Genomic DNA, 8,872 nt, shown 5'->3' on the forward strand with positions numbered 1-8,872 from the left:
ATGGCAACATGGAAACAAATGAATTGCCTCTGACTTATGTAATCACCCATTGACCAGTATGTACTGAATATTTTCTGTCTTTCATATTCGGTTATATTCTGGCTGCATTTAATTCTAAAAGATAAATTTCGTGGGAAAAGAGATAACAGATAGTGCCTGTGAACTGTATGAATGCAGCATTCTGTCAGGGGAAAAAGGTGATAAAATCAGTTATAACCTTTTTCCACTACAGATTACTAACAACATGTGGAACAACAAGTAAACAACTGGTAATAAGTACACTTAGAACCTTTTACCCCTAAATAATTTGTAGAAAAGAAGTTATCACAAAATACTTTTTAATTTTTTGCCCTTATAAGGATTGAATATTTATATAATATTTTCGTCAGACATAAAGGACAATAAGTACATTATAAAAAACATAAAAAGTCGATTTCGGCAAAAGTGGCAGTTATAACCTTTTACCTTTGAACCCTCGATATAGGCAGCATTTAGTGGAATGAATAGGAAAATCGAGTACAGCTTCACACAGTGTGTAAGAGATTCATCCGATCGGCAATTATTTGAGCAAATATCTTCAAAAGGGGATCGACTTTTATAAGATTTAATGTTAAATAATTAACAAAAGAACAATTCATTCACATGTTTGGCTTGGAAACTGAGAATTTTTATGCCCTTGGCGAAATTTTAAGGTTTCTGGCGAATGTGAAATCGCCGATGTTCGGGGTCGAAGTTTGGCAAAATATCGATGAAAAGCGTGCGTTTATTTTGGTTTTGGAATAAAATTCTTTAATTCTTCTACTTCTCAGTTCAAAATTTGTCTGAAAAGTTATTGGAGAAAGATCTTTTTAACAGAGTGGGGTACATAATGATCTCAAAAAAAAAAAAAAAAAAAAAAAAAAAAAATCCTCGAAGGTGTAAAATTTTTTTAGAGTCGGGGCCATTTTCATGGGTCGGTCGGAGCACTACAAACAAACAATTTTTATGGATGGCCTTGTCACATAAGATGGGGTTGATGATAAGGAACATACATTTGAAGTTTGAAGTTGATACCTTAAGAAATGACAAAGTTATAGTGGAAAATATTTTACTGCACCAAAACTTTAATCTGAAATCTGGACGCGGAAGCGGACGCCGGGGCGAGTAAGACAGCGCTCCATATACTTCATATAGTCGAGGTAAAACAAAAGTGCTGTGCTCTTCCTCACATATTCTTTTGGTGGTGGTGGAGGCGGTAGTTTTGACTCCGGATAACGGCAGTAAGCGACACTGAATTTACCAGAGCACAGTTCAGCTACCGCATCGCTCCTGGGCAGGCAGTCAAGCAGTTAAACCAGTACTAGTTGCATTTACTTCAGCTTTGAAGGAAATGAAACTTCTGTACATACCAGGGCATAGGTACAAGACGAATGACCGTAGAAAAGATTTACGAAAGTGACCCATGCGCCGACCAAGAATCGAACTTGAGTAACGCTCTATTTATTGAGTTAACCGGACGGCTCTACTCACGTGTGATTTTAGGTTTGTTTAAACTCGGCGCCGAAATAACTATATGTCCGAGATTAAAGCATCCTTGCCGGTCCATTGGCTCATTTTCATGGCAAAACTTCCTGGAGCCTGTTCTTCGTTCAATGGTGGTGAAAGAGTCGACAAAACTGCCAATGAGTCAGCTTTCCGACGAAGTTGTTAACGCCACCCTCTAGAGGTAGTCATGACAGGTCACCTTATCATCTCTGGTACTTGAGATGATTTGACCTTGACCTGCCGTGTGCTCTCTCCGCAACGTGCACGCCGTCGTGATTTGGAGAAGAAGAATCTTCTGACGGTGGTGGTAGTTTTCACTCCGGATCACGGCAGTAAGCCACATTGAATTCACAGCACAGTTCAACCACCGCATCGTTCCTGGGCAAGCTGTCAAAGCAGTTTACCAGTACTAGTTGCCTTCACTTTCGCAAGGAACTGATACTTCTGTACATGCCAGAGCAGAGGTACGGTGCGAATGACCGTTGAAAGCATTTCATGATCAATCACAATGAAGTGACCTGCGCCGTCCGGAAATCAAACCCGGGTCATCCAATTCACAATCCAACGCTCTACCTATTGAGATAACGAATGGCCTGAATCAATAAATTGAGTCTTTTGCACGGCCTGTTTTATAATATAAATGCACCATCTCCGTAGTGAATAAAAAACAATGACTTTGATTGGCTAAAAATAATAAACATGTCTTGATACTGATTCAAACGAAATTTTATTAGAGTCGGTAAATTGAAATTATTTCTAACAATTTAAAATATAAACACTGCTAATGATTCTTTTAACTTATATCTATTTGATAATAAAATAATTAGAATGCCTACTATCTTGATTAATTTATGAAACTATTGTCCTATATTTTCTAATGCAAACGGCGAACGTTTACAAAAAGGATGTCGTTTAAGAAAAGAAGGTAATCATATGAATTATAAGGTATGTTTCCGTCACACTATCAACAAGTGTTTATCTCTATTGGTCCAGATTTGTTTTGTTATTAAATGAGAAGATGTATTAGCATAATCCTCTACTTTAAGAGGCATTTAATAAAACTGAACGGTGACTGATAAATAGTATTAACCCAATATAAAAATAAATACATAGCGAATGTTAATTTTTATTCTCTGACGGTTTGGTTTGATGGTGTTTTTTCTCCTTCACATTTTTCTTCGTTTATTCTGGTTGTCTGGATTTATCAAGCGATCAGCTGTCGACCATTTATTACGTCGGTTTAGTGTGATCAAGGATATACGTTTACAGAATAAGGTAACAGTCTAATTATATATTTATAAGAAGATAATAAATATCATAAATAATGTTTATACTTATGATAATGATGGTTTTAATAATAACGATCGATGATGCTAATGATGATGATGATGATATATTTAGATGATAGCTATTCAATGTTGATATTTCTTACATATTTGTGTTCAATTTTGAAAAAAAAAAGCTCAAGCTTATTATTTAAAATGATTTCAAATTATGAAATATAGAAAAGTTTTACGTAACACTAGGAATACTTGATTATCATGATAGGACAATGGAATTATCCTGAAAACAATGTCATAGGAATAATGTCCCTTTTGACTTTTAATAACATGTAATATATAAAAATTGGTGGCTGATGGTCGTTGCAGGAGACTGGCATTTTCACCGCTTGTGGTGTTCTTGTTTTTCTTGTCGAGCTTGTTATTACAAAACATCTTTAAATATTTATTTAGAAACGAGAAGGCACTAGTTTGGAGTTTGCAGTAGCATAGACAACCTAGCAGAAAGGCTCCAACATGTGGCATAATTAAACATATATCATTTGATATAAATAATGAGATAAATTTTTTTTAAACCAATTACATAAATGAAATTAATGAACAATTATTGACTATTATTTTTCATATATTTTCGCGACCGCACCATATCCTCTTTAAATAATTAAACAAAATCTTTCATTTCATTTCTCAACAGAAACATGGACGCCCGTATCATAGTCATACTAATGGTATGTGTTGTGATGATATCGTGCAAACCCCCTCCCTGGAGGACTGGTGAAGTAGAAAAGAACCATAAGTAAGGACTTGTTTTCACCCATCTTTTAATATGTTGTATGTAATCATCCATAGGAATTGTATGCTTTATATTTTTATCACAATAAAGTCCGTTGCTTTGTTTGTTGGGTTTTGATTCAATCGGGCACTATATAAATCAAATTTAGACAAAACCCATCTTCACCCATCTTTTAATATGTTGCATGTAATCATCCATAGGAATTGTATGCTTTATCAAATTTAGACAAAACATCATATAAGAGGTGAAAATTTGCATGCCCTGGGCACGTTATTTTTGGTTCATGCTGTCACTCGTAGATCTGTTTTCTATAAGCTAAATGGAATGTTTCAAAGCATTTATTATATCATTTATGCCAAGTTTAAACAACATCTTAGTTTTATACCAGGATGGAAAGACGGGAGGGCATACCAACATTTGGAGTTTTAAGCTTTTTCTTTATTTTGATTGTGTCATTTTCCCACATAAACCAGTGAAATTGTTCACTTTAACCAACGGTTTATAGGTGTGGTTACCTTTTTCAATCTAAGATTATGGACGCCATTAAGACAAACACGCTAGTTTCAGGTTTATCAGCGTGATATAATACTGTTTACTTTAACTGTAGCCAAATTTCTAAAAGTCATTTATTGCAGTTTTATTTCATCTATTTAGCATTTGCCTTACGATCAGCATATTATCGAATTAATGACAAGAATTCATTTTGTACTTTTAGGTATATCAAGATAATGAGTTTATTATGTAAGGTCAGACCAACTACTCCTAAATGTGTAAACTTTTTAGAAAAGGAAGATGCGAAAAAGGCGAAAGCGAAAGTAACAAGAGAAGAAACACGACGATCATATTAAAAAGGTTATTTTCTACTTCTCCTTGATTAACATTGATACCGAGCATAACGAGTAGAAAAAGAAATCAAGGCACAAATAGCACGAATTGCCTTAATGTGCAAATACATTCTTGAAATGAGCCGTTCGTATGCAGTATACAAAATACATTTAGACAGTAAAATCGGCGTTACTTTTGCACAATTCAGGAGTAATTTTCACGTTCGGGCGTAACTAGATATGAAGCTTGATGAAAAAAGGAACAATGCATGACAGCTATACTCTAAATAGTCTTAATATCACTGTTACATAAGTAAAAGTATATTATGCATTAGAAACGAATATTTTGTTCTTTCTTTAAAAAAAAAACTTTTTGAAAACTTAAACAGGACACCAAAACAAAAAAGCTTTTGAAAAGTAAAAAATAAAAAGCATTTCTGGGGCATAATGGTCCTTTTATTACAACACTGTTGAGATGTGGATTTTGTGCTTAATTTTTTAGAATTAACACTAATCTGTACTCTGTTAGGTCAGAGATTAAATTTCCAATAATTGTTACTGATTACGTATTTAAGGCGAAAAAGTTCAGAGAAGTTCCGAGACATTGGTCTATTGCTTATTCGAAAACTTGAATATGTCGTAATTCTGGAGTTCTCATAACAACAAATTTCTGAAACTTCAATTGTTCAATTGTTTGTTAATGAATCACATTATATAGCAGTTTTCAAACTGATTTTAAGACACTTTGACACTGTAAAGGTTATTTGGTGACATTCTACATTTACTGTCCAAAGAAGAGTCCCATGTATTTCGTTCGAATCATACACGAAGTCATCAAGCAGGCCTTGTTCCTGAAGAGCCCAATGAATTTGCAGTAAAGTAAAAGAGGTAGTTTCTCGTGGATTTTAAATTTATAATTATTTTTACCTCATATTTTTTTTTTTCAGGGAACAGATACTGTTGCAGCGAAGCTGAGATGACAAGCTATTGCTAAAGGCTGAATGTAAAATTATTACAGAAATACCGTTGTGACATATTTAGGCGATCTTAGAACTTACAACATAATAATAACCATCATAAGCAGCCGCAATGTCAATAACAACTTTCGTTTTGTAATTTATTGTATACATATACAAAATAAACAACAAATAATAATCTGTGTTCCTATGTTTTAATTTATAATCAAATAGATATAGCAAACAATAAAATAAATCAGTTTACTTCTTTCGATTAATGGTCCATTATGCCCCAGAAATACTTTTATATCTCTAAAGCCTTTTGTTTTGATGTCAGTTATACAGTTTCTAAAAAAGTTACCCATTGGCCAGTTACCTTAACCAACGTTTAGTATTTTGTATAGCAGTCAAAATACTTTTTTCTTTATATTTTACTACTTTTATGATAAAGAATTTCACATTATCGCTATATCATTTAGACGATAAGCATCTCACATGCTGTAAACACTTATTTAAACGTAATAGAGCTCATATTTGCCCTTTCTAAAGAAGAATAAAACGATGTTTTCTGAGGCATTATATACCTTCAAACGGACAACAGCTGAAACAGATGACACTTCAAGAAGAAGCTGAAATGACTGTTGTTGAAGACCTGGCTCAACGATACCAACAGCGTGAAAGATACAGGCGAATCTTAATAGTAAAGGACTAAAAACAGATTACCGCTTGGTCTTAAACTTTACAAAACAGGTCTTCTTTTCTTTAGTAATATACAGTGGAACCTCTGCAGTGCAATCCTCTAAAGTGCAAAAATCTACAACAAAAATAATAAGTTTTCCCACAGTAAAGCTGATCAAAAATATCTTATTTCCGTAGAATAACGCCTCTTGTGAACAACCAAATGTTGTCCGACAAAGAGTGTTGCTCTGCTGACTAATAAAGGAATTCTGAGATAAGATTTTTTTCCAACTATATTCAATTTGTATTTAGTTAAGGTTTAAATGATACACGTACACATTCTGTCAGGATGATAAGTAAAACCACTGACCTGCTGTATAGTAAGCTTTCAAAAATGTAACGATTAGCGTCCTAACACAAATTTTAAAAGCTAGTGAAAGATACATTTAATTCAAAGTCGTCAGGTAGCTTCAAAGCTCAGACTTAGGACATCACTCTTTCTACAAAATCTTTATAAGAAACGTACTTCATATAAATGTTATTGGACAAAATCTTATTTCCTTTCTGATATCAAAACGTGTTTTTCTTGATAATTATATTCAAGTTTATATTGTAATTTGTTGTCATCCCTGGCCAGACTATAAGGTCGCTGACTTCACTTGTGTTGCCATTCGCCGACACAAAAATTTAAATTTCCAACGAGAGGAAGCTATCCAACTAGCTTAAGGGAAGTGAGTGGTTCTATTCGGTCCCCGCTAGTGGCTGAGACAATGAAGCATTGGTGATCTTCTTCCATCAGTAAATCTGGAACCTATATACTTTTATAATGGCATGACTTTAAAATCAAGTCCAGCAACAGTGACAAGCAGCAATGTACATTACTCTTTTTTATAACGTTGAACCAAAAGCATAACAAGAGATGTCCTAATTGCAGTGTTTTACACGAAGTAAAGGGCATAACTGCAATAGGTCCAGCTCGAGTTATGGGAACTGTGTCCACCATGTTAAATAACCATAGAGGACCATTTCCCTGACACAAACCTGCAAGCAAAACCTAAGGCAAATGTGAGGATGTGTACAAAAGCTCTTCCTGTTGTTTTCGGATTGTCAGCTAAAACAATAACAGAAACAAACCATTCAATGCATATTTTTTTATTGAAGACAAAAAAACAGTGTATAACAGCAAGAAAACATATTTCAAAATTTACACTTTGTAACCTTAAAAACAACAATATTATAAGTATTTAAACACAATCACACAGTTGAATAGACTTAAACTGTCGTATGATACAAATCTCTTATTATATTTAATCAAACATGACTTGACAACAAGAGGGCCATGACGCTGAGTCGCTCACCAGAAACAACTGCTTTTCAGTGTTGGAAATTATCCTTTGTCATTATTTTTCTAATATTAAATTTGAGCCAATCAAATTAATATGAGCAAACTTGATAAAAGACTACCTAATAATGCTACAAAGTTTGGTGATCATCTATCAATTATTTCAGTAGGCAATGATGTTCAAAGGTTTCGTTATTTTTGGCTTTAGCGGCCCCTAAAGTGGGACCAATCTAATCAAAATGAGCAAATTTGATAAAAGCGTACCCAAGAATGCTACAAAGTTTGGTGATCATCTATCAATTAGTTCTGTAAAAATAGACATTTAAAGGTATTTCTATTTTTAGCTTTAGCGGCCCCTAAAAGGGACCAATCAAATAAATATGATCAAACTTAATAAAATACTACCTAATAACACTACAGACAAAATTTGGTGATCATTCGTCAATTAGTTCTATAGAATAAGACGTTTAAAGGTTTTTCTATTTTTAGCTCTAGAGACCCCTAAAAGGAGCCTATCAAATTAATATGAGCAAATTTGATAAAAGACTACCCAAGAATGCTTCAGACAAAGTTTGGTGATCATCCATTCATTAGTTCTGTAGAAGAAGATGTCTTCAGGTTTTTTTTCTATTTTTAGCCCTAGAGACACATAAAAGGGGCCAATCAAATTAATATGAGCAAACTTGATAAAAGACTACTCAAGAATGCTACAGACAAAGTTTGGTGATCATCCATCAAATAGTTTTGTAGTAGAAGATGTTTAAAGGTTATTCTATTTTTAGCTCCAAATTTGAAGAAAATTTGCCCAGTAGTTTTAGAGGAGACGCCGGACGCCGGAGTATCCCCCTTTGATACTAATATCAAATACGTTCGGCTCTGGCGAGCTAACAAGAGGGTCATGATGACCCCTTCTATCGCTCAACTGGTTATTAAGTAACAATTAATATTGTTAGCTATGAACGAAAAGCAGATATAATGGCATAATCCTAGATTGATATCATTACTTTTTTATCTGCAACGGCAATAATAGTGAAAATATAAACAAAGCTTTTCACTCCATATTCAGGTTGTGTCAACTAGTTTTTGACCCCTTATGACCCATATTCAAATTATCCATAGAAATAATTTAAACAGCCTTGTTGTATTTCCAGAATACGAATCGTATTTGGCCTGAAAATATTAAATTATAGTGTTAACAATGTTTTTCCACATCTGGTCTACTTTCTGACCCAAAAGGACCCATATTCGAAAGTGAGCTAGAAATCAACGCATAAACCTTTCCGAAATTTGGGTTAAAAATGTCACCTCAAGATAGTTAACAAGATTTTCTATATCTATGTGTGACCCAGTTTTTGACCTCGGGTAACCAACATATAAATTTTAGTTAGAAATCATTAAAACAATCTTTCAGAAAAAAATCCTGGAATTTTGGACCGAAACAGAAGCCTTTAAGGCTTTCAATATTTGGGCTGTGA

The 8,872-nt window shown here is 33.9% G+C and overlaps 1 long non-coding RNA gene across 1 annotated transcript; it reads left to right on the forward strand.

Moving 5' to 3' along the window:
• Positions 1–2,401: 2,401 nt before the first annotated feature.
• LOC132746130 (uncharacterized) lies at positions 2,402–5,570 on the forward strand. The gene is made up of 4 exons (XR_009627949.1): positions 2,402–2,799; positions 3,499–3,600; positions 4,313–4,449; positions 5,369–5,570. It is a non-coding gene; the product is annotated as an uncharacterized LOC132746130 (long non-coding RNA).
• The last annotated feature ends 3,302 nt before the right edge of the window (positions 5,571–8,872 follow it).

This window comes from Ruditapes philippinarum, unplaced genomic scaffold (assembly GCF_026571515.1).
Source record: "Ruditapes philippinarum isolate M1 unplaced genomic scaffold, ASM2657151v2 ctg2573_1_1_1_1, whole genome shotgun sequence".
NCBI lineage: Eukaryota > Metazoa > Mollusca > Bivalvia > Venerida > Veneridae > Ruditapes > Ruditapes philippinarum.